Raw genomic sequence first — 27,001 nt, forward strand, 5'->3', positions numbered from 1 at the left:
ATGGGACTTTTTTGTTTGTTTGTTTTTTGAGACAGGGTCTTGCTATGTAGTTCAGGCTGGCCTTGAACTTGCTAGGTAGCCAAGATTGACTGTGAACTTGAAGGAATTCTCCTGCCTCAGCCTCTTGAGTGCTGGGATTACAAGTGTGCACCACCACACCTGGCTACATGAACTTTTCATATGTTGTGTGTGGTGGCACATAGCTATAATCGCAGCTACCTGTGAGGCTAGAATAGAGGAGGAGGAGGATTGCAAGTTCAAGGCCAACCTGGACAATTTAATGAGGTTCTGTCTCAAAATAAAAAAATAAAAAGGGTTGGGGATGTAGCTCAGTATGTAGATTTAAGTAGAGCACCCCAGGGGTTTGATTCCCAGGACCCCCCCCCCCCCCCAAGATAAGGAAGGAAATGTTGGACCTCGTCCCCAAATTAGATTAGCGGTGAACTCTCAAAGGACGACACGGTCCTGGGTTCTTACTGGAGAACTTTATTTTCCAGCTGGGACCAATGTACACTCCAGCCAAGTTGAGAACAAAGGCCCCAGTTGAAATGAGGACTTCATATTTAAAGGGAAAAACCACAGAAAAAGTCCCTCCTCCCATTCCCCTGGGTTACGGATTGTTGCAGAAGCTGATTACAGAAGCCAAGATAAGCACAGTTAGTTCCTCCCATTCCCCTGGGTAACAGTTTGTTGCAGATCACCTGAAACAGTTTCTGTTTATTCTACCTTGTGGTTACATGCATCCATTAGGGGTGGGGTTTTCTCCCAGGAGACAGAGTGCAGTTGGAGGTCCCACATTTGCAAAATGGAGGAGAAAGTTCTCAACATGGTGCTGGTATTGTTAAGTTGCTAAGTTGGGTCTCACAGAAAGGCAGAAAAACATTGACCAATTTACCAATTACATTGGTGGCAGACCAGGTAGACCGGCTATGCAGTCTGAAAATCTCTTCTCTAGGTTTCAGACTTTATCTCACAGTGATCTTAGCTTTAGGGTTGGTGGAGGGTGGAGGTCTATTAGGCTTAATGATGCATTCTCAGCAGTTTATCTATTAGAAGGTTAAGCCTTGATACAAGAGTTAAGGTAAGCAGCTATTAAAGGGCCTATAATAGCTTATTATAATTGTGGTCCAGGACCTCCATTCCTGTCCTCCATAACCAGAATGTTCTTCGCTGCCACAGCCAAGCAGCCCTGAGGATCTTTCATACAGATGCAGTTTCTTCAGAGAACTAGAGTTCACAGACCAAATGTCACTTTTTCAAAAACTGTCTCCAACCATGTCATCTAAAAAAGCTTCATGCAAGAGTATGCAGGTCCCAGCCAGGGCCACACCCAGACACCAGTAGCTTGGGCCCCACAGTCCCCAGCCAAAGGCCTGTGTAGAAAACAGCTCCACAGATGTGCAGGCAACAGCCAGAGGCCCACCCCTGTACCATCAGTAAATGCACGCAGATCCCAGTGAGAAGCCTGCTCACACACCAGTGGCTCTGGTGCATAGCTCCTAGCCAGAGGCCCTACCAGACAACAGCTATGCAGATGGGCAGGCCCCAGCCAGAGGCATATCCAGATACCATCCTAAGTGTGCACAGGCCCCAGCCAGAACCCCACCCAGACAACAATACAGCACAGGGATCCAAAAGGCCACCATTCTGAACCCAGGAATTGGCACAACAGAGGAACAGAGAGAAGGCCAATCTGAGGCTTGCTGAGAATTGAAGCCCACCGGGAACAAAAAGTTGGCTCAACAAATGTGCAGCAGGCTGTGTCTGTTCAAATGAGAACACAAATAAACAAGTCTCAGAACCAGACTTCCAGATCACCTAAGGCAATGCCAAGGTGCAATGAGATGGAAGAATCTGATACTAAATCACCTGGACTCCCTGAACTGGCAGATGCGGGGAGGGGAAATGAAACCAGAAATAATTTCTCAGATAACAACAGAGATTGTGTCCCTGGTGAAAGACATAACTCTAGAGCAGACACAGGTAAAAAAAAAAAAAAGAGAGGAGCTGAAGAACATGATGGAATCCCAGCATAGGAAACAAATGGAATTCATAAATTAAAAACTCCATTGAGGGCCTGGGATTTAGCTGAGCAGCACTGGGCCTGCCTTGCAATCACAAGGTCCTGAATTTGATTCCCAGTACCAAAACAACAGACAAAATCTCCAATGAAAGTTTACACGCAGAATGAGCCTATGTGAGGACAGAATATCAGATATAGAAGGCAGGATTGCAGTTAGTAACCAGGAAAAGAAAAATTACTTAAAAATAGCAAGGGACCATGAGAAATCAATCCAGCAGCTGCTAGATGATGCAAAGAAGCATAATGTAAGACTGATCAGAGTCAAAAAAGAAACAGGAGAGAGTGCAAATGACATAAAAAAGCTGTTCACAGAAGTTAACAGCAGAAAACTTCCTAAGCAAGGGAGAAGAATTTGACATACAGGCAAATGAGGCTATAGGACACCAACTAGCTGTGATAAGGAAAAACCTACACCTAGGAATATAATAGTTAAGATTCCAGAAACCTAACAGAAGAACAAAATACTACAAACACTTAGAGAAAAGAAACAAATCACATACAAAGGAAAGCCTATCAGAATCACAGCAGACTTCTCAACACAAACCCTCAAGTCAAGAAGAGCGTTGAGGGCCAGGGATTTAGCTCAGTGGCACTGTGCATGCCTCACAAGCACAAGGTCCTGAGTTCAATCCCTGGTACCAAAAAAAAAAAAGTCTGGAGTGATGTTATTTCAAGCCCTAAAGGAAAACAATCTCGAACCCAGATTGATGTACCTCGCAAAACTATCTTTCAAAATTGATGGAGGAAAAAGAAACTTTCATGACAAAAAGCACCTGAGAAACTACATGAATACAAACCCAGCACTCCAAAATATTTTAAATAATATCCTATGAAAAGACAATGAGGATCACAACCCCAGGAAGCCCAGCAGAATGAATCCATCAGGCATGACAAGAAATTAAATGCAAACGGGGGAAAATCCAACAACAAAAAAAGTCATGACAAGGATGTCAATACATTTCAATTATAACCATTAATGTTAATGGTCTCAATTCACCAATCAAAAGAAATGAACCGGCAGAATGGGTCAAGAAGCAAGATTCAACAATATGCTGCATACAAGAAACACACTTAATTCAAAAAGAAACTCATAAACTGAAAGTTAAAGGGTGGAAAAAAATACTCCATGTGATGGGAACCTGAAAGAAGCAGGAGTAGCTATCCTCTTTACAGATCAAATGGATTTCAAACCAACACTAATTAAGAGAGACAAAGAAGGCTGCTACTTCCTCATAAAGGGAACAATCCAAGAGGAAGAGATGACAATCATAAATATCCATGCATGAAATGCTAGGGCACTCAACTATATAAAACAAATACTAATGCACATGAAAAATCATAAAAGCACTTATACAATAGTAGTGGGGGACCTCAATACCCCACTGTCATAAATAAATAGATCAACTAGATGAAAAATAAGCAACAAAATACTAGAACTCAATCGAACTTGAACAAATGGACATATGTTTACAGAGTGTTCCACAACACAAAATCAAAATACACATTCTTTTCAGCTGCACATGGGTCATTCTCCAAAATAGACCACATACTTGCTCATAGAACATGTTTAAGTAAGTGCAAAGGAATTGAAGTTATCCCATCTATAGTATCAGACCAGAGTGTGATGAAATGGGAGATTGATATAAAAGAAACCACAAGAACTTCATAAACACATGGAAATTGATCAACACACTTCTGAATAACCAATGGGTCACAGAGGAAATTAAAGAAGAAATCAGAGTGTTTCTACATTTAAATGACAATGCCATTACAACATATTGAAATCTATGGGACACAATGAAAGCAGTCTTACAAGGGAAATTCATAGGAGTGAATAATCTTATTAGGAAAACAGGGGGAGCTCAAATAAATAACCTGATGCTGAACCTCAACCTTCTACAAAAAAGAAGAGCAGGACAAACCCAAAGCTCATACAATGGAGGAAATTATAAAGATCAGAGCAGAAGTCAATGCAGTGGAGACTAAAAGTATGATTCAAAAAATCAATGAAGCAAAGAGTTGATTCTTTGAAAGAATAAACAAAATTGACAAACCCTTAGCCAAACATCAAAAAAGGAAAGAAAAGGCCCAAATCCATGCAATTAGGAATGAAAAGGGTGAAATTACAATGGAACCAGCAGAAATCCAGAGGATCGTCAATACCTACTTTGAGCACCTATACACCAATAAGATGAAAAACACAAAAGAAATGGACAGATTTCTAGATAGGTATGAATTATCAAAGTTAAATGAAGAAGACCTAAAAATTCTAAACAACCCAATACCCACCGATCAACAAAATTGAAAATGTAATTAAAAACTTACCAATGAAGAGAATCCCAGGTCCTGATGGCTTCACTGCTGGATTCTACAAGACGTTTAGAGAGGAACTACTGCAACTACTCTTTAAACTCTTCAGAGAAATTGAAAGGGAAGCAATACTCCCAAATTCATTCCTGGACCAAGCATCACCTTGATCCCCATAGCAGAGAAAGACCCAACCAAAAAAGAGAACTATAGGCCAATCTTACTAATGAACACCAATGCAAAAATCCTTAATATGATACTGGCAAATAGAATGCAGAAGATCATCAAGAAGATCATACACCCTGATCAAGTGGGATTCATCCCAGGGACACAGGGATGGTTCAACATATGCAAGTCAATAAATGTAATACACTATATCAATAGAGCCAAGGACAGAAACCATATGATCATCTCAATAGATGCAGAAAAAGCATTTGAGACAATCCAACATGGATTTATGATAAAAACCCTGCAAAAAATTGGAATAGACGGTCTCTACCTCAACCTGATAAAAGTCATCGATGAAAAACCAACAGCCAATATCTAAATGGTCAAAAACTGAAATCCTTCACACTAAAACCAGGAACAAGACAAGGATGTCCACTATCACCACTTTTGTTCAATATGGTTTTGAAAACATTAGCCATGGCAATTAGACAAGAGAAAGAAATAAAAGGAATAAAGATAGGAAATGAAGAAGTCAAATTGTCATTATTTGCAGATGACATGATACTCTATATAGAAGACCCCAAGAACTCCACCAAAACTCTTCTAGATTTAACAGCCAAATTTAGTAGAGTAGCTGGATACAAGGTCAACACACAAAAATCAATAGCTTTCCTGTACATGAACAACAGACTCACTGAAAAAGGAACTGGAGAAACAACTCCCTTCACAGTAGCATTCAAAAATTGAAATACCTAAGAGTCAACCTAATGAAAGAAATCAAAGACCTCTACTCTGAAAACTATAGCACTCTGAAGAGAGATTGAAGAGGATATCAGAAAATGGAAAGACATCCCTTGCTTGTGGGTAGGAAGAATCAATATAGTGGAAATGGCCACACATCCAAAACTGCTATATAGATTCAATGCAATCCCAATTGAAATTCCAACAGAATATTTCACAGACCTTGAGAAAACAATCCAAAAATTAATTTGTAATAAGAAGAGACCTAGAATAGCAAAAGCATTTCTAGGCCGCAATGACAAGGTAGGGGGTATCACAATCCCCAACTTGAAACTATACTACAAAGCCACTGTGATAAAAACAGCATGGTACTGGCAAAGAAACAGACCTGAGGACCAGTGGAATGGATTAGAAGATACAGAAACAACTTCAGACACACTCAGCCACCTCATCTTCAGCAAAGGAGCCAAACACATTCACTGGAGGAAAGATAGCCTCTTTAATCAATGGTGCTTGAAAAATTGGGTTTCAACTTGCCAAACATTAAAACTAGACCTATATCTCTCTCCATGCACTAAACTAAAATCAAAATGGATTAAAGATCTAAATATTGAGTTTGTCCTTGCAGTCAGACACAGGTGGCTGTGCCCTGCTCTGTCTGGCTTTTCCCACCCACTTGTATCAAGGAGACCTTGGGGACAGGCCCCAACACCCCCCCCCCGCCCCTGCAGGCACAAAGCTGCCAGTTTGGCCTTGCAGCCAGATGTGGGTGGATGTGCCCTGCTTCAGCCAGCTTGCCCCACCCACTTGCATCCAGGAGACCATGAGGACACCCTGCCTCTGCCCCCCACCCCCTGCAGACCCACCAGCAGCCAGCTTGTCTGCAAGGGCTCCTGTAACAACAGTCCCCCCTGCCCCACCTCTTGGCTGTGCAGCTACTTAGTTACACACTGCAGAGGCACAGAGGGATATAAAGGTCATTGTCCTGAGTTGCAGAAGTGAACAACAAAGAGAGGGCCTCTCTCAGGCTCCCTGATGAAAACTGAAGCCCACTGGAAAAGTGAAGAGAATCTTGCAATATAGGCACACCAGACCACCATACTTGGTAAGTTGGAGGGATCATTATCTCCCATTTGAACCTGGACTGTTTTAGGGAGAGGGACAGCTGGAACTTGTAATGGAACCTTGCAGAGTTCAGCCCTGCAGGAGGACAGGGAGCGTAGTTTGGGGACTTGCAGCCAGAGGTCTGTCTGAGTCTCTCAGGTCTGTGGCATGTCTGAGACATATGACTTATAACTGACAGTACCAAAAACAAAAATGAGAAGAAATTTAAGCAAGTCACAAACTCAGACTTCCACCCCACAAAAGGCAACTTCTGGGGAAAACAAGGTGGAAAAGTCTGATAATCAACCACCTGGATACCCTGAACTTATAGCACAGGAAGTAACAAAACAGATGAGTGAGGCTCTAGAAAAATTCAAAGCAGAAATAATCTCCCAGATAACTACAGAGATGGTGAGCAGAGTGAAAGACATAATTAGTGGCTCTAGAACAGAAACAGATTAAAAAATAGATGAGCTTAGAAACATGCTGGAAGCAATGAATGCCCAGGATAAGAAAGAAATAGAAACCATGATTGCCCAACATAAGAAAGAAATGGAATCCATGAAACAGATTCAAACAGATATTCAGGAGATTAAAAATTCCATTGAAAGCATGTATAGCAGATTAATGAAATCAGAAGACAGAATATCAGATATAGAAGACAGGATTGTGGTTAAGGACCATGAAAACAGAGATTTCTTAAAAATAATAAGTGACCATGAGAAATCATCCAGTACCTGCTGGATGACTCAAGGAATAATAACATAAGACTAATAGGAGTCCACGCAAAAAAAGGAGAAAATAAAATTGACATAAAAAATTTCACAGAAGTAATAGTAGAAAACTTCCTAGACAGAGGTGGAGAATTGGACATACAGATAAGTGAGGCATATAGAACTCCAACTAGCCATGATAAAAAAAAAATATCTACATCTAGACACATACTAATCAAGATCCCAGAAATCCAACAGAAGAACAAAATTCTACAGGCAGTTAGAGAAAAGAAACAAATCACCTATAAAGCTAAGCCCATCAGAATGACAGCAGATTTTTCAATACAAACCTTTAAGTCAAAGAGAGCCTGGAGTGAAGTATTTCAAGCCCTAAAAGAAAATAACTTCCAACCTAGACTGTTGTATCCTGCAAAATTATCTTTCAAAATCGATGGGGAAATTAGACACTTTTACAACAAAGAACACCTGAGAAATTTCTTGAATAACAAACCAGCACTCCAAACAATCCGAAGCAATATCCTAGAAAAAGACAATGAATATCACAACTCCATGAAACCCAACAGAGGAAAGCCACCAGGCAAGGTAAGAAACTAAGGGGAGGGCCAGGGATTTAGCTCAGTGGTTTTACCACCTGCTGCACAAGTGCAAGGACCTGAGTTTGATCCCCAGTACCAAAAAAACCTCCCAAAACCCCCAAAAGAAAACAAAACAACAACAACAAACAAACAAACAAAAAGAAACTAAAGGGAAAGAAAAAAAACCAAGAAATAAAAGAGCCACCAATAGTAAAACATCATGACAAGGATGAGTCAATATCTATCAATTATAACTATCAATATTAATGGTCTCAATTCACCAATCAAAAGAAATAGACTGACAGCATGGATTAAGAAGCAAAATCCAACAATATGCTGTATATGAGAAACACACCTAACTCAAAAAAATAGACTGAAAGGAAAAGGATGGAAAACAGTTCTCCATGACACAGGAACCCAGAAAAAAGCAGGGATAGCAATTTTATTTGTGGACAAAGTAGATTTCAAACAAAAACTAATTAAGAGAGACAAAGATGGTCACTACATCCTTGTGAAGGGAACAGTCCAAGAGGAAGAGATGACAATTTTAAATATATATGCACCAAATATGAATGCCCCAAACTATACAAAACAAATCTTAATGTACATGAAAAACCAAATAAGCTCTCATGCATTTGTAGTGGGGGATCTCAATACCTCATAATCACAATTAGACAGATCATCTAGACAAAGAATCAACAATGAAATTCTAGAATTGAACCAAGCTATTGAACAAATGGACTTAATAGATGTTTACAGAGTGTTCCAACCCACAAAATCAGAATACACATTCTTTTCAGCTGCACATGGGTCATTCTCCAGAATAGACTACATTCTAGCTCATAGGACATGTCTGAGTAAATGTAAAAGAATTGAAGTTTGGCTGGGGATTTAGCTCAGTGGTTCCACTGCCTTCCTTGCAAGTGCAAGGACCCAAGTTCGATCCCCAGTACCAAAAAAAAAGAATTGAAGTTATCCCCTGTATATTATCAGACCATAGTGCAATAAAATTGGAGATCAATGACATAAGAAACTGCAAAACTCCCACAAACACATGGAAATTAAATAATACCCTCCTGAACAACCAATGGGTCACAGAGAAAATTAAAGAAGAAATTAGACAGTTTCTACAAGTAAATGATAATGCCCGTACAACATACAGGAATCTATGGGACACAATGAAAGCAGTTCTATGTGGGAAATTCATAGCAGCCAATGCCCATATTAGGAAAACAGAGAGAACTCAAATGAATAACCTAATGAAGAACCTTAAGCTCCTAGAGAAAGAAGAGCATAACAAACCTAAAGCTCGCACAAGAGAGGAAATTGTAAAGATCAGAGCAGAAATCAATGCAATGGAGACTAAGAGAACTATACAAAAAAATTAATGAATCAAAGAGTTGGTTTTTCCAAAGAATAAAATCGATAAACCTTTAGCCAACCTTATCACAAAAAGGAAAGAAAAGGCTCAAATCCATGCAATTAAGAATGAAAAAGGTGAAGTCACAACAGATCCAACAGAAATCCAAAGCATCATCAATGCCTACTTTGAGAACCTGTACTCTAATACAATGGAGAACACAGAAGAAATGGACAGATTCCTAGATACATATGAATTACCAAAGTTAAATGAAGAAGATATAGAAATTCTAAACACCCCAATTACAATGAGTGAAATTGAAAATGTAATAAAAAATTTACCAACCAAAAAAAAAGCCCAGGTCCTGATGGCTTCACTGCTGGATTCTACAAGACATTTAAAGAAGAATTATCACCATTACTCTTTAAACTCATCAAGGAAATTGAAAGGGAAGCAAAGCTTCCAAATTCATTCCTGGAAGCAATTCTTACTTTGATTCCAAAACCAGGGAAAGACACAACCCAAATAGAGAACTACAGGCCAATCTCCGTAATGAATATTGATGCAACAATCCTCAACAAGATACTGGCAAACAAAATACAAAGGGTCATCAAGAAGATCATACACCCTGACCAACTTGGATTTATCCCAAGGATGCAAGGATGGTTCAACATTCATAAATCAATAAACATAATACACTATATTAACAGAGTCAAGGACAAAAATCATATGATCATCTCAATAGATGCAGAAAAGGCATTCAACAAAATCCAGCACCCATTCATGAAAAAAACTTTACAGAAAATTAGAATAGAAGGTCTTTATCTCAATTTGATTAAGGCTATCTATGAAAAATCAACAGCCAACATCATACTAAATGGTCAAAACCAGAAAACTTTCATGCTAAAATCAGGAACAAGACAAGGATGCCCACTATCACCACTCCTGTTTAATATTGTTCTTGAAACATTAGCCACAGCAATTAGAAAAGGGAAAGAAATAAAAGGAATAAAAATAGGAAAGGAAGAAGTTAAACTGTCATTATTTGCTGATGGTATATGATACTTTACATAGAAGACCCAAAAAACTCAGCCAAAAGACTTCTAGACTTAATTGACATATTCAGTAGAGCAGCTGGGTATAAGGTCAACACTCAAAAAACAATAGTCTTTTTATATACAAAAAATGGAGTCACTGAGAGAGAAATTAGGGAAACAATTCCTTTTACAATAGCATCCCCAAAAAAGGAATGTCTAGGAGTTAATCTAACAAAGGAAGCAAAAGACCTCTACACTGAAAGCTATAGCACTCTGAAAAAGGAGATTGAGGAGGATATAAGAAAATGGAAAGACATCCCTTGCTCCTGGGTAGGAAGAACCAATATAGTGAAAATGGCCATACTTCCAAAACTATTATATAGATTAATGCAATGCTGATTGAAATTCCAACAATATATTTCACATAACTAGAGAAAACAATCCAAAAATTCATTTGGAACCAGAATAGACCTAGAATAGCAAAAGAAATTTTAGGCAACAGAGATATGGCTGGGGGTATTACAATCCTCAACTTGAAACTATACTACAAAGCTACTGTGATAAAAACAGCATGGTACTGGTAAAGAAACATACCCAAGGATCAGTGGAATAGATTAGAAGATGCAGAAATGACTACAGATATGCTCAGCCATCTCATCTTTGTCAAAGGAGCCAACCATCCTCATTGGAGGAAAGATAGCCTATTTAATAAATGGTGTTGGAAAAATTGGTTTCCACCTGCCAAAGATTAAAACTAGACCCATACCTATCACTATGCACTAAATTAAGATCCAAGTGGATTAAAGATTTAAATACTAAGACAGAAACACTAAATTTGCTGGAAGATAAGTGAGGTAGAACTCTTGAAGACATTGGTATAGGAAATGATTTTATGAGCAAAACCTCAGTAGCATGGGAACTTGCACAAAGAATCAACAAGTGGGATCTTATCTTATTAAAAAGCTTCTGCACTGCAAGAGAAACTACCAACAGAGCTAGCAGACCTACAATGTGGGAAAAATTTCTCAGCAACTGTACCTCAAAGGACTACTATCTAGAATATATAAAGAACTGAACAAAATCAGACCCCCAAATTCAAAGACCCAATTCAAAAATGGGCATCTGAAATGAACAGACATTTCTCAGACAAAGAAGTAAAAGCAGCAAATAAATATATGAAAAAATGTTCAACATCACTGGTTATTTGAGAGATGCAGATGAAAACAACCCTGAGATTCCACCTCACCCCAGAAGGAATGGCTGTTATAAAGAAATCATCCCATAATAAATGCTGGTGGGGGTGTGGGGAGAAAGGAACCCTTCTCCATTGTTTGTGGGAGTGAAGACTGGTGCAATCACTTTTGAAAGCAGTATGGAGATACCTCAAAGAACTAGGCTTAGAGGTCCCATTCAACCCAGCTATCCCCCTGCTGGGTATCTTCCCAAAAGAATTAAAAGAATCATACCACAGCGATATATGTGCACCCATGTTTAGAGCAGCACAGTTCATAATAGTGAAAGCTCGGAAACAGCCCAATTGCCCATTAACTGGAAACTGGATAAAGAAGATGTGGTTTTTCTATAAAATGGATTACTACTCAACCATAAAGAATGAGCAACTAGAGACATTTATAGCTAAATGGATGCATATTGAGGCCATCCTCTTAAGTGACATAAATAGAACACATATGTGTAAATACTGAGTAGTTTCTCTGGTGTGAGAAACTGAAAAGTGTAATTAAGGATACACACAGATGAAATTGCCTAATAACATATTTCTTGGATTGTGTTTCCATCATATGTCATATGACTGTATCAAAATTTAAATTAGGGAGAAGCTTGGCTTATGTGGAGTCTGCTAGGTAACTGGAGTTTTTTCCAGACCACTATTTGTTCAATGTTGGTTTTGGGGATCTTTCTCAAACAAATCTCATCCTCTGGTGTCTTGTTGGTGGTTGAGATGCTTTTTTAAGTTATATGGAAAAATGTTTAAGTGCTTTTCAGTTTTGTTTTGGTTGAGTTCTACTGTATTTGATTTTTATTGTAGTTTTTTCCCCTTGCATTGTTCTTCCTTGAATGGTTTTAATTTTTGTATGTGTGTGTGTGTTTGATAATAAAGTTATTTTAAAAATAAAGATCTAAATATTAAATAGAAACACTGAACTGGTTGGAACAAAGGTTAGGTAAAACTCTTGAAGATATTGGCGTAGGAAAGGATTTCATGAACAAAATCTCAGTTGCACATGAACTAGCACAAAGAACCAACAAGTGGAATCTCTTCTTATTAAAAAGCTTCTGGGGGCCGGGGATCTAGCTCAGTGGTTTCGCCACCTGCTGCACAAGTGCAAGGACCTGAGTTTGATCCCCAGTACCAAAAAAAACCCAAAAAACAAAAAACTTCTGCACAGCAAAGAAACCACCAACTAGTGTGAAGAGACAACGTACAATGGGGGAAAAATTTTTTACCAGCTGTGTCTCAGACAAAGGACTACTATCTAGAATCTATAAATAACTTTAAAAAATCAGACCCCCCCAAATTTAAAGATCCAATCCAAAAATGGGCATCTGAAATGAACAGACATATCTCAAAGAAGTAGAAATAGCAAATAAATATATGAAAACATGTTCAACATCACTGGTCATTCAAGAGATGCAAATGAAAACAATGCTGAGATTCTACTTCATTCCAGAAAGAATGTCTGCTGTCATTAAATCAACCAATAAGAAATGCTGGTGGGGTTGTGTGTGTGTGTGTGTGTGTGTAACCCTTCACTTTTGGTGGGAGTGCAGACTGGTGCAACCACCGTGGAAATCAGTATGGAGATACCTCAAAGAACTAGGACTAGAGGTCCCATTTGACTCAGCTATCCCCCTGCTGGGTATCTTCCTAAAAGAATTAAAAGAATTATACCACAGAGACATATGTGCACCTGTGTTCATAGTGGCAGTTTGTAATAGCTAAAGCTTGGAAACAGCCCAATTGCCCATCAACTAGAGACTAGATAAAGAAAATGTGGTTTTATTTATAAAATGGAATACCACTCAGCCATAAAGAATGAGAAACTAGACATATTTATAGCTAAATGGATGCACATTGAGGCCATACTCTTAAGTGAAATAAATAGGACATATATGTGTAAATACTGAATAGTTTCTCGGGTGTGAAAAACTGAAAGTGTAAATAAGGATTAAAATGTATGATAGATAATGTGAAATAGGAAGAAAAGGTCCAAAAGGAAAGGGAAATGGGAGTGGTAGGGGAAAGAAAAGAAGGGAAAGGAATAAATATGAGTAAAGGAAAAAAAAATGGAAACAGTGTTTGTAAATAGGGAGGAGTGGAGGTGTTGATGGAAGGACGGGGGATGGGGAAAAATGTAAGAATCAAATATATTATGTAAAGGTACAAATTCCCAATAATGAATGTCAGCACATTGTATACCTAAAATGTACCAATAAAATTAATGAAAAAAAAATAAAAGGGCCCCAAGCTCCTTTATATCACAAAAGAAATTATTTTCTTCTTGGCACTTACCACAATCTGTAATTACATTTATTTACATTTAATCTGCATCCATATGATTACATATCAAATACACTTATCTCTATTCCAAATGTCAGCCCCATGGGGCAGGGACCTTGTTAGTCCTGTTCACCAGGTGTTCCTCTCATGAACAGTTCCTAAGCATAAGATGTTAGAGGCTCTCACAGCACATTTACCTTTTTGCCCTCTAGGCACATAAGTTTTATTTTAGTTCTAAAAAATGCCTTGTACTTTCTCCCTCCATACCTCTGCAAATACTGTCCACTCTGTCTGGAAATCTTGCTGTTTAAATAACAGCTCTCTATTTTTCAGATCTCAGTGTATGTGTTACTTAGGTAGGGGAGCGTCACAGTCCCAGACTCCAAGTTATACTACAAAGCTACAGTTATAAAAACAGCATGGCATTGGAAAAACAAAACAAAACAGATTTGTGGATCAATGGAATAGAACAGAGGATGTATAAACAACCCCAGGCACACTCAGTTACCTTACCTTAGACAAAGGGACCAAATACTTTTGCTGGAGAAAAGATAGCTTCTTTAGCAAGTGGTACTGGGAAACCTGGTTATGAAGAATTATGAACTTGAGTCATTTGTAAGAAAAATGCTCCTTGACATCATAATGTAAAGTAAACCAGACAGAAAAGCTTAAATATTTCATGGTTCATCTTATATGAGAAACCCAATATATAGATAAAGTGGAAAATAAAAGACAGTAGAAAAAAAAGAGAAAGCAAGAAAAGTGTAATCCAGCATGCCTAGTGTTGATAGAGAAAATTTAAACTATGGTTAGTTATTACAATAGCTGAAGTAGAATAAGTAATGCATTCCTTTAAGATTTACCTTTCCCATAACTCTTGTTGTTTAAGGTGATGGCTAACTGGCCCTTTGACCTGTAACCTAGCTGCGGATAACATTTAACCTGGAGAAAAACAAAGTAGAAATGTTTCGGTAGTTTACAATGTATGTGTTTTAAGTGCCATCTGTTTGTTATATATCTGTGACTATAACCATTAACAGGCACTAGTTGTTAAAGAGAAACAAATTTTACTGACTAAGACCACCAGGAATGAGGTAATGGCTAAAAGAAGATATGAAAGGAAATGTTAAAACAAAGGATGGTGCGGACATTGATCAGATGAGTTTCTGGCAATCCTGCCCACTTGCAAGTAAAGGTTTTGTTTTTTTTACCCAAATTCTGTGTCTCCATGGATTTCTTTCCACTATTCTGGAACAGTGTATCTAAAAGTGTACTTTTATTTAGTATAAGGGCCGGGGATTTAGCTCAGTGTTTCTGCTGTCTGCCTCACACGTGCAAGGTCCAGAGTTCAATCCCCAGTACCAAAAAAACAAAACAAAACAAAAAACAAAAAACAAACCTTTATTTACTATAACTTTTAAATATGATTTACTTATTATTATTTTTTTGCAGTACCAGGGATTGAACTCAGGACCTTCTGATTCCCAGGCAGGTGCTGCACCACTGAGCTAAATCCCCAGCCCCAGTATAACTTTTAAATATGTTTTATATGTTTTTTGGTTTGTTAGTGTGGCTGTTAATCTGTGTTTATGATAATTAACTTGATAAAGACTTTTAAAATAAATATGTAAATCTGATGCTGGCAAAAAATTGATACTAAAATCAGTCAATGAATGTTTAACAAGAAAGAACACATAAATACACAATTTGCTAATTAGTTACAAAAGAAAAGTAGTTACTTTATGGGAGAGACAACAGTTGATCAGAATTAGATTGATCAGTGGGATTAAACTAACAGTATTTCCTCCTGATATAGTACAGTAAGAAGATCCTGATACCTCTCATGTAGGTTTATGTCAAAACACACAACCTGAATCAAATCACAAGGAAATATCAGGCATACCCAAATTGAGGGACATACTATACATTTCAAAATGTCAATTCAAAAAACAAACTTCAATAACTGCCAACATCATGAAGGACTAAGAAGAGTCAAGGAATTGTTTTAAATTGTTTGGATTGTTACGAATTGTTTAAAGTATACTAAAACGATGCGACATTTAAACATGCTGCATGTTCCTACATTGGGTCCAATTAGTGAATGTCATCTATTTTTTTAAAAGAATATTATTAGGGCAGTTGGTGAATTTGTGTTAGAGGTTGTGGAGGATTCTTTGTATGTCTTCCTGATAAGAAGTGGCGTCTCTTTACCCATCCCTTGATTCTTCACCAGTCTTCTGACTTGCTTTGACCAATGAGCTGTGGAAGTGGTATTAAGTGACTTCTGCGTTTCACCACTAGAGGTCGTGTGGTTTCTGCTCTTTCTCTCAGACTGCTGCCCTGAGACCACCGTGATGGTGAGGCTGTGAAATGAAGTCCACCAGGTGGCAGGGAATACTGAGCATCAAGTGTGTGAACTAGACCAAAAAAAGATTCACTCAGCTGATTCCAGGCCAAACTGCAAAACTCAGAATTAGGAGCAATAAATGGATACTCTATTAGTGGGGGAAATATTTGTTTTACAGTGAAGGCTAATTAAAACACATATCTGAGATCAGTAGGGGCTCACTGAGATCAGGGCGGGCTCAGAAGGGCTTGAGTAGGGGTTTACAAAGCAAAAAAATTTTTTTTGGTACCGGGAATTGAGCTCAGGACCTTGTGTTTGTGAGGCAAGCATGGCACCACTGAGCTAAATCCCTGGTCACACAAAATTATTAATTAGAATCATCAACATGCTGAGTCTGATCCCCAGCTCCCAGTGTGGGACCAAAATGACTCCATTTTGGAGCCGTCTCCTTTGTTCTCTCAAATTTGTGCTTAAACTAGGAATTCACCACTTGAAATTCCTGAGTTTATTACCCAACCACCTGTGTACCCGGGGAAAGAGCGTTCCAGGCACACTATCTATAAGATAAGCAGTTAATGAGCTAACTATCCACACAAGATAGATGCGGCCATTAGTCAGTGGGTCTGCTAACGATCAGTATGTGACAATCGGCCGTTAATCTTTGCCCCTTTCTCCCTTACAAAAACCAATACGTAATCCCCTTCGACCCCCAAAGCCTAGCCAACCAAAACCCTACACTTCATATGTATTAAGTATTAACCAATCACCTGGCTACTAATAACCAAAGCTTGTTGTATTCTCAATAAAAACCCTGCTAGTTTGGGACTCAGGGCTCTCAATCTCGATCCGCTGTGTCGGTGACAATTGAGAGTCCCTGCTTAAGCTTGAATAAACGACCCTCATGTGCTTACATCGGAAACGGCCTCCTGGTGGTCTTTGGGACTTCACAATCTGGGCACAACACCAGATATGGAAATGAATTCAGAATTGATCAGATTTAGGAATACCATGATAACCAAATAATTCATGATAATTACACTCATAAGAAAATTGCATGTAAACCATGACATCTATCAGAAAAATTTATAGTGAAAATTATTTTTTCATGTCTTCTGTTTAGGTAACTGAGAATCATTTATATAATCAGAAGTTTACTCAGAAGAGAATGAAAGAGCAACAGGAAACAGTCTTAAATACTTTATCCATAGTGGTCCCTAAAGCCCCTGTGTTTGGAAAGTAACTGAGTCATGGGGGCTACAGCTGAATGTGCTATTAGATGAGCCCTAATTGGAGGTGGTTCACTGAGGATCTGGCTTATAAGAGTGTATTCTTTTTCTTTTTTCTTTGGTACCAGGGAATCCAACTCAGAACCTGCACTTGCCAGGAAGGCATGGCACCACTGAGCTAAATCCCCAGCCCAAGAGTGTATTCTTGTCCTCAGCTCCTCCCTTATATCTCTGAGCACCTCTTCCTTTCCCAGGGCCCTCTGCTATTCTGTTTTTGCATTGGAGCCAGCTGTTCATGGACTGAAATCGTGAGCCACAATAAACCTGTCCTTTAAAATGCAGGTGTTGGGTTTTTTGCCTCAGTAACAGGAAAGTGGTTAGACATCAAGCTATAATAAAGTAAACCATCCTTATCCTATAATAATATACAACTAGAGCAACTAGAGCGCTTGTGCCCACAATTGTCAACTTCTCTGGACTGAATTGTTCTAGGTATTAGTGCCAAAATCCTGCTCTCTTACTATCCTTTACTTATCTTTTCTCATCTTTGCTTTGATTGTAAAATTTCTTTTGTGCCATGTAAAATTGACATTTTGGAGTTAAAAATCAATTGCAGCCCCAGCATATTTGAGATTAATCAGGAGGCATTTGGGGAAAAGCTTAATTGTTAAGACTGAGCTACTCTGGGAATCAGAAATCACAGAACAACTACACTCCAGGGATTCTGGGGTGACCCTACCATAGTGACTGTGTGGAAGATGGCTACAAAGGACAGATATGGAGAGCACACAGGCTAGGCATAGATTCCCTGAGAAATTTAAACTCAAGCCAGGAAAGACATGGGAGTCCTGGCTCTGTAGCGAGAAGCCAGGCCAATCCCACATGCTTTAGAAGGGGCCTGGATCTGTGTTTATATACACTGACATTAAATCTAGTAGATTGCTCAACTCCTTTGCTACCTACTCTCCTACATAGGGTTCAGTTGTCGGTTTATGTTCCCTGTCTACCAACATGATCAGGGAAATATCTCCTCTTGAATGGTTGCCACAGCTTGGGGTGTACAAATGGGGGACTTGGACTAAGGTTGGGGGAGCACCTCACAAACTCATGGACAGTAAAGCTAGGCAGAGAGAGCACTTACTTGGGGCACAGAGAGGGACACAGAGACTGGGAGTGTCTGGAGTGAATTCAGCTCTAGGAGAAACACCACTGACCAACCATGTCCAGCAGGACAGCATACCAAAACTATGGGACGTAATGAAAGTAGTACTAAAGGGAAGTTCATAGCTGTGAATGGCCACATCAGAGAAACAGGGTGCTGGGCTGGGGTTTAGATCAGTGGTTCCGGCGCCTGCTTCACAAGTGCAAGGTCCTGAGTTTGATCCCCAGTACCAAAAAAAAAGAAAAAAAAAGAAAAAGAAAAACAGGGTGAGCACAAATAAATAATCTAATGATATACCTCAAAGTCCTAGATAAACAAGAATAACCCAATTCCAAAGCTAGTACAAGGAAAGAAATTATGAAGATCAGAGCAGAAATTAATAAACTTGAGACTAAAAATGATATAAAATGTTAATGAATTGAAGAGCTGGTTCTTCAAAACAGTAAACAAAATATGCAAACTCTCAGGCAATTTTACCAAAAAAAGGAAATAAATGACCCATATCAATGTGATTAGAAATGAAAAAGGGAAAACCATGACAGACATTGCCAAAATCCAGATTATTAGTAACGACTTTGAATACTTGAACTCCAATAAGTTGGAGAATCCAGAAGAAATGGATAGATTCCTAGATACATATAATAACCAAAATCAAACCAAGATGATATAAATATCCCAAATAATATCCTAATAGGCAACGAAATTGAAGCAGTAATAAAAAACCTACTAACTAAAAAAAAGCCCAGAAACTGATGAATTCACCAGTGAATTCTCAACAATGCCGGGATGGGCCAGGGATTTGGTTCTGGCACCTGCCTCACAAGCACAAGGTCCTGAGTTTGATCCCCAGTACCAAAAAAAAAAAAAAAGAATCAACAAATGGGATCATATCAATTTAAAAAGCTTCTGCACAGCAAAGGAAGCAACTAACAGAATGAAAAGAACCTAACCTACAGAATAGGAAAAAGGTTTGCCAGCTATAGAGGACTAATATCTAGAATATATAAAGAACTCAGAAAATTAGACCCCTAAAATAAAAGGTCCAATCAAAAAATGAGCAACTAAAATGAATAGACACATCTCAGAAGAAGTACAAATGAATGATAAATACATGAAAAAATGCTGAACACCACTGGCCATTTTGACAAATGCAAATTAAGACAGCAGTGAGAGTCCACTTACTCCAGAAAGAATGACAACTATCAAGAAATCAAATAACAATGAATTCTGGTGAGGCTGGGATATGGGGAAGGAACCCATCTATATTGTTGGTGGAAATGTAAACTAGTACAACCACTGTGGAAATCAGTATGGAGATTCCTCAAAAAACTAAAAAATAGAAATTCCATTTGACCCAGCCATTCCCCTTCTGGATATCTTCCTGAAAGAATTAAAGTCATCATACTACTGTGATACATGCATACCTATGTTTATAGCAGCCCAACTCATAATTATTAAATCTTGAAAGCAGCCTGTATGTCCATCACCAGAGGAATTAATACCGAAAATGTGGTTTTTATACACAATGGAGCACTACTCTGCATTAAGAAGGATAAACTTGCTCAGTGGTTCTACCACCTGCCTCGCAAGTGCAAGGACCCGAGTTCAATCCCCGATACCAAAAAAAAAAAAAAAAAGATAAACTTGAGTAATTTGTAGGAAAATGGATGCACCTTGAGACCATAAAATTAAGTGAAATGAATCAGACTCACAAACTTAAATATCAAATGGTTTCTCTCATATGAGAAGTCCAAAGTATAAATAAATTAAAGAGCAGAATGAAAGGTAGGTAACAGGAAACAGGAAGGAAGATCTTTTGCAAATGGGAAGGAGACCAAGAGATCCAGAAAGGGGGAAGGGAGGGATGGAGAAGGGAATTTTAAAAGAATCGGGATATGTTATGTACATGTACCAACTCCCCATGGTAAATGTAATCATTATGTACTGCAAACATGCACCAATAAAATTTAAAATTAAAAGACCCCAAAGTATAAATAATTTGAAGAGCAAAATAAAAGATAATAGGAATCAGGGAGGCAGATCTTTTGCAAAGGTAGATCCTTTGGGAAAGGGGTCAAGAGAGGGAGGGAGGGCAGAAGGAGGGGAGAAAGGGATGGAAAAAGAATTAAGATGTGTTATGTACATGTACCAACTCTCCACAATGAATGTAAATATTATGTACTGAAAACATGTAACATAAAAAGAACATAAAGGGTAAGAACAAAAGGTAACATAAAAAGAAAAGATTATGTTTTAACTTATTTTCTTAGGGAGAAAGAAGAATGTTGATTAGGAACTTAGGTATTGATATTATGGTGGGTTTTTATTTTCAATTGGGAGAATATATATATCAAGTCCATTGTATCTTCTAGAGCAGGAAATTTAACTTCAACCTAGGGATGATCTGAAGGGGAAATAAGTATACCAATAAGGGAAATTAGTATGTAGTGGCATCAGAAAAGGGGAAACATATTAAACACAGATATTAAAAGGTTAAGTAAGGGCCAGACATCAAGTTCCCACTGGTCCTTTTAAGAAAGGAAAGTGTAGAGCAGGGGATTTAGCTCAGTGGTTCTGCCACCTGCCTCCCAAGTGCAAGGTCCTCAGTTCGATCCCTTGTACCAAAAAAAAGGAAAGGGAAGTGTAAACATCTGTGAATCAAATTATAATGTAGTTGAAGAAATAAAAATGCTTAATAGAGGGAAAAGACAGAGTAGAAAGGGAAGTGGGGCCCACAAAGATTGCTTTTTGCTTTTATTCCTCCCTCCCCCCAACTTGTAGAATATTTTAATGTCATGACTCATACATAATAAGCACCAAGAGAAACTTATATGTGCCATGCACCAGTCATCTCTAAGTAAGCATGAGTCAAGTGTGTAATCTGTGTAAAATCCCTCAGTTTATCAAATTTGACACCAAAGTTTTTAAAGGAAAGGCCATTTATTGGGAATGCATGGTCCATTTATAACTGGGCTGGAAACCCAATGTCTTTGAGGAGGCCTGGGTGTTTAGTTTTGGAGCCTTGGCCAACAGCAAGACAGCAGAATTTTGATGTGCTATTTGGAATCCAAATCTCCCTTGGCCAACTCCAGGGTCAGTTTTGTTACCATGGTCTTCTACTAGCTTAATCACTTAGATTACCTGACTTGATTATGGTATTAGAAGGACATAAAAGCCTGCTGGAAACTTCTGCTTTCACTTCTCCTGAAGTCAGGATTCCTCACACATTTGATGGTCCAGTCTGGTGGTGAAGCCCCACCCACTGTGAATAAGAAGGGACCCTGGAGAGCTTATTATGTTCATGGATGTTTTCAGCTATTAAGTTTAGGGGTGACGTGCTATGCAGCAATAGAGAAATAGCTAATTAGAACATGAGTTGGTCACCTGGGTGTCTGGATGAAAGAAGGCCAAATAGTCCCTTTATTTTGTGTTTTTTAGAGAGGTTTTTATACCCCTTCCCCTGTACCCCACATAGCATGCAGGTGTGGGGGTAGACAAAAAGTAATTCTTATTTTGTGTGTTGGGAGAATGGTGATTAGAATACTAGCAGATCATAGATGCATTCCCAGATAGGTCAATTTTACAAGAGTGAAAACAGAAGCTGAGTCTTAGAAATCAATCCTTTACAGTTATCCACACTAATGTACAATGCAGACATTTGGTAGGTTCTCCCAAAGGTACCCATTCAGTTTGACAACCACCAGACAAGAGGTGCTATGACATGTTGGGAAACAAAAGATATGACAAAATAACCACTTCTAAGAAGGGTTCCAAACTGAGCATGCTGGCACAACTGTAATCTTAGCATTCTGGGAGGCTGATGCTGGAGGATCATAAATTTGAGCCAGCTTAGAGAATTTGGCAAAATCTTGTCTCAAGAAAAAAAAAAAGGGAGGAGGGGTTGGGGTATAGCTCAGTGCAAAGGCCCTGGGTTCAACCCCCATATTGAAAAAAAAAGATAGGAGGGTTACAGTGGGTTGACTGCTGCTACATTCAGCCTAGAATGTTGAATCATCATAAAGCAGGAGTCAGGCTCAGTCTTCCAGGACAATAGAAGACATCCATGCCTGAGTCCTGCCTTTTCCCTGATGCTTCTCTTCTCTGAAAGATGGATGACAGGTGTCAGATTGGTTCATTTCAGAGACTCTCTATTCCTTTTTCCTGAGATAACTTTGTTTTGGTATGTTTGTCCAACATCTTTCATTATTTCTCTTTTTCTTGTGCCCATTTGCCTGACAGATGACATCTTGCCCTTCAGGTATAGCTTGGCAACTTTGGAGACCTTTAGCACACAGAGAGCATTTGAAGATGAGACTCTGTAATGGTTATTTCATGGTTGGCCAATACTGTCAGTGCATAACAGCTTTTGTTTGGTTGTTTTTGTTTTGCTGTGCTTAGAAGGGAACCCAGTCTTGCTAGGCAAGTGTTTGTCCCTGAGCCCCACCCACACGGTGCTTAGTCTTTTTTTTTGATACCAGGGTTTGAACTCAGGACCTTGTGCTTTTGAGGTGTGAGGGCCACAGTGACTCCATCTTGCTAAAATTCACCTCGTCTCTATTGTTCTTGTAAGCTAAGGGTTAAAATGTGTTTGCTCAGGGACAAAAAGACACAATCTAAAACGAGGCCAAATTCCTAAGGTTATTACCCAGCCATCTGTGTATCCAGAGAAAGAGTGTCCCAGGCACACTATCTATAAGATAAGCAGTTAATGGACTGACTATCCACACAAGATAGACGTGACCATTAGTCAGTGGATCTGCTAACCATCAGTATGTGACAGTCGGCCATTAACCTTTGCCCCTTTCTCCCTTGCAAAAACCTATACGTAATCCCCCTTGACCCCCAATAGACCTAGCCAATCAAAAATATACACTTCATGCTTGCTAAAATGTTAACCAATCACATAGCTGCTAAGTAGAAACCCCTAAACTTGATGTAACTTCTATAAAAACCCTGCTAATTTGAAACTCAGGGCTCTCAATCTTGACCCACTGCATCGGTGACAGTTGAGAGCCCCTGCTTGAGCTTGAATAAACGACCCTCATGTGCTTACATCGGAATCAGCCTCCTGGTGGTCTTTGGGACTCTGTGATCTGGGCACAACATTTGGGGGCTAATCCAGGATCCCCCAAGACTCCCAGGATCCCTGAACCAGAGGGTCAATGCCAGCTGGTGAGTGTCTCAATGTCTGTAAACTGTTTGTGTTCAGTAATCTGGGGCCCATTTTCTGAATAGGTCGACAAAGGGTCTAAGCGGACGCACTGGCGGGCCATCGAGCCAGGGTCTTGGAAGACATTCCAGGCCCTTCTGAAGGGGATGGAGTGTCCCAAGTGTCTCTGAGATTTCAGGGAGGACGAAGCAGGTCACTCCCACGGCACGGCGTGAGGCCGTCGTCCCACTTTCAGTTTTGCCTCCAATCAGGCGGAGGACTTTTTTGTTTTGCTTTCTGTTTGTCTGTTTGGCTTGGTTGTTTGTCTGTTGTGCTTTATCATTATCTGACTGAGACAGAGATGATGGGACAGACTGTGACTACTCCCCTTTCCTTGATAACAGGTCATTTCAAAGAAGTTAGACAAAGGGCACATAATTTGAGTCTAGAAATTAAAAAGAAAAAGCTAGTCATTCTTTCAGCTTGGAATGGCCAGCCCTTGAGAGAAACTGGCCACCAGAGGGCACATTTAATTTAGAAATAATCAGGAGAGTTAAAGAAATTGTTTTTTGTTCCCAAACAGGACACCCTGACCAGGTACCATACATCATTACCTGGGAAAGCTTGGTACAGGACCCTCCCCCTTGGGTTAACCCTTTTCTATCTCCACAGAAACAGCTGCCTGCAACAGTAGTTCTAGTGATGCATGAGAAAACTACCCAAGGAGGTGACCAGAAAAGACCAATTAAACCCATGGCACCACTGTACCCGATCCTCCAAGGGGGGACCGATGAAGATCTCATTTTTCCTCCTTCTTATGATTCACTTCCCCCCTACTTCCAACAACAGGCAGAAAGAGGAGCCCCAGCCGGGGCTAGAGAGGGAGGGATGGTGCAAGATGTCGATGACAGGGATGGCCCTGCCCAGAATACTTGCCACCGACATGCTGCTTTGCTGGCAGGACCGGTGGACTCTACGGTTTTCCCCTTAAGAGCAATAGGGTCCCCTGATGAACATAGTAACCAGCCTCATCATTGCTGGCCCTTCACCACTAGTGATCTTTACAATTGGCGAACCCAACATGCCAAATTCTCTGATAACCCTAGAGATTTAATTAACCTGTTAGAAACTGTTTTGTTCACTCACCAGCCCACTTAGGATGATTGTCAGCAGCTTCTCCAGATCCTGTTTACCACAGAAGAGTGAGAGAGAATTCAGAATGAGGCCAGAAAATTGGTTCCTGGTGACAATGGCCAACCCACCACCAATGCTGACACTATCAACACCTCTTTTCCTTTGTCCCGGCCCAATTGGGACTTCAACACAGCAGAAGGTAAGGAGAGGCTCCGGGTCTATCACCAGGCTCTGTTAGGAGGTCTCAATGCAGCAGCTCAGAAGCCCACCAATTTGCCTAAGGTAGGAGATGTACAACAAGGGTTGAACGAAAGCCCTGCTGCCTTCCTAGAGAGAATTCAGGAAGCCTTCCGTAGGTATACTCCTATGGACCCAGAGGCAAATGAGACCAAGGCAGCTGTAATAATACACTTTGTCAACCAGGTGGTGCCAGACATTAAGAGAAAGTTACAGAAAGTAGTTAGACTGGGAGAAAAGAGTGTTCAGGACTTAGTGGCAGTAGCAGAGAAAGTATATAACAATAGAGAAACTGCAGAAGAAAAACAGGCAAAGAATAACAATCGACAGACTAGGAACCTAGCCCAGATCCTTCTTGCCACCACTGCAGGAGAACCAAAAGAACATGAACGTCGACTGAGAGAGATTGCAACAGAAGAACAAGGTAAGGGAGAATATAGAGATCGCCCCCGATTGAGAAAAAATCAGTGTGCCTATTGCAAAGAGGAAGGCCATTGGATTAGAGAATGCCCTAAAAAGCAAAAAACCACCCCAAGGCTCCCATCATGGCTATAGATGAACTGAGTGACTAGGGGGGATGGGGTTCGGCACCCCTCCCTGAGCCCAGGGTAACCCTAAAAGTGGAGGGGAGACCTGTTGAGTTCCTAGTGGATACAGGAGCCCAACATTCAGTCCTACTTGAACCTCATGGCCATATTTCTGATAAGTCTTCCTGGGTTCAGGGTGCCACCGGCATGAAAAAGTATTCATGGACTACCTGAAGAATGGTAGACTTGGGAATGGGCCGGGTAACCCACTCGTTCATGATTATTCCTGATTGCCCATACCCTTTACTCAGGAGAGATCTGCTCACTAAGTTGGGAGCTTAGATCCACTTCCAACCAGGGGGTACGAAAGTTCTTAACCAAGAAGGCAAACTGATCCAAGTGCTAACTGTAAACATAGAAGATGAGTATTGATTACACCAAGGACTGTCTCCACCAGATCCTGAAATAGATAAATGGCTTACAATGTACCCACAGGCCTGGGTTGAAACTGGGGGCACGGGACTGGCTGCACACAGACCACCTATATATATAGAATTAAAGCCTGGAGCAGATCCTGTCCACGTCCATCAATACCCTATGTCCCCAGACGCCCGACAGGGAATAACCCCCCATATCAGGAGGTTACTAGCACAAGGGATATTAAAACCTTGTCAATCGGCCTGGAATACCCCCTTGTTGCCGGTAAGAAAGCCACATTCGAATGACTACCAACCAGTACAGGACCTCCGTGAAGTAAATAAAAGAGTCATGGACATTCACCCCACAGTGCCTAACCCCTATACTCTTTTGAGTTCCCTGCCACCGTGTCAATACTGGTATACAGTCCTGGACCTGAAAGATGCCTTCTTCAGCCTTCCGCTGGTGCCCAAGAGCCAACACATCTTCGCCTTCGAATGGAGCAATCCTGAACAAGGTCTCAACGGACAGCTAACTTGGACCCGGCTGCCTCAGGGATTTAAAAACTCCCCTACCATCTTCGACGAGGCCCTACATGAAGATTTAGGTGAGTTCCGCCTTCAAAACCCCCAGTTAACCCTGTTACAATATGTAGATGATCTCCTCATAGCAGCCGAAACCCAGGAAGTCTGCCTTGAGGGAACTAAAGAGCTCCTGGCTATCATTGGAAAGTTGGGGTACCGGGTGTCAGCCAAGAAAGCTCAAATCTGCAAGTCCAAGGTGAGTTACTTGGGCTACATACTCAAGAAGGGACAAAGGTTGCTGTCTGGCGCCAGAAAAGAAACAGTCCTTAAAATACCTGTGCCCGACTCCCCCAGAAAAGTTAGAGAATTCCTGGGGTCAGCCGGATTCTGCCGCTTATGGATACTGGGGTTTGTAGAATTGGCGAGACCCCTTTATGAGGCAACTAAAAACAACCAGACTTTCCAATGGACTGAAAAATTACAGAAGTCATTTGATCAGATAAAGGCTGCCTTGCTGTCAGCACCCGCACTGGGCTTGCCCGACATAACTAAGCCCTTTCACCTGTATGTTGATGAAAACAGAGGAATCGCTAAAGGAGTATTAGTTCAGTACATAGGGCCGTGGCGCCGCCCAGTGGTGTACCTATCA

The 27,001-nt window shown here is 40.1% G+C and overlaps 1 pseudogene; it reads right to left on the bottom strand.

Moving 5' to 3' along the window:
* Positions 1–23,637, bottom strand: part of LOC101716296 (centromere protein C pseudogene) — a 45,431-nt pseudogene extending 21,794 nt beyond the window's left edge.
* Positions 23,638–27,001: the final 3,364 nt, after the last annotated feature.

The sequence above is a fragment of the Heterocephalus glaber genome, unplaced genomic scaffold (genome assembly GCF_053883595.1).
Source record: "Heterocephalus glaber isolate CG9 unplaced genomic scaffold, H.glaber_assembly_v1.0 deba00001733, whole genome shotgun sequence".
In the NCBI taxonomy this organism is placed as follows: Eukaryota; Metazoa; Chordata; class Mammalia; order Rodentia; family Bathyergidae; genus Heterocephalus; species Heterocephalus glaber.